This window comes from Lolium perenne, chromosome 5, assembly GCF_019359855.2.
Source record: "Lolium perenne isolate Kyuss_39 chromosome 5, Kyuss_2.0, whole genome shotgun sequence".
Taxonomy (NCBI): Eukaryota; Viridiplantae; Streptophyta; class Magnoliopsida; order Poales; family Poaceae; genus Lolium; species Lolium perenne.
Window position 1 is genome coordinate 251,813,100 of NC_067248.2, and position 359 is coordinate 251,813,458.

Consider the following 359-nt stretch of genomic DNA (forward strand, 5'->3'; position numbering starts at 1 on the left):
ATAGACAATTTGAAATCTACGACGAAAAATGTGGACACAGTGGAGAGCATATACATTCCAACCAGAAGTTCACTAGCACGTCACGGGAAATTCACATCTATGTCAGAAGAAGTTCAGCTACTCTGATTTTACCAGGGCAGAAATTCTACAAACTGAAGTGGTAACTACAAGCTCGGATTTCCCAAATCGAGCCCCACCTCAATCAATTGACACCAATATAACCCTAATTACACTCTAACATGTCGACCCGTCCCACCCGAGCACCGAAGGCGCATCAATCTCGAACCGTTTGTTTGCGGGCGACCATCTCTGTTCTTAGTATTTCTTAAATTACTTTAAAACTGCAAATAATTAGGAAA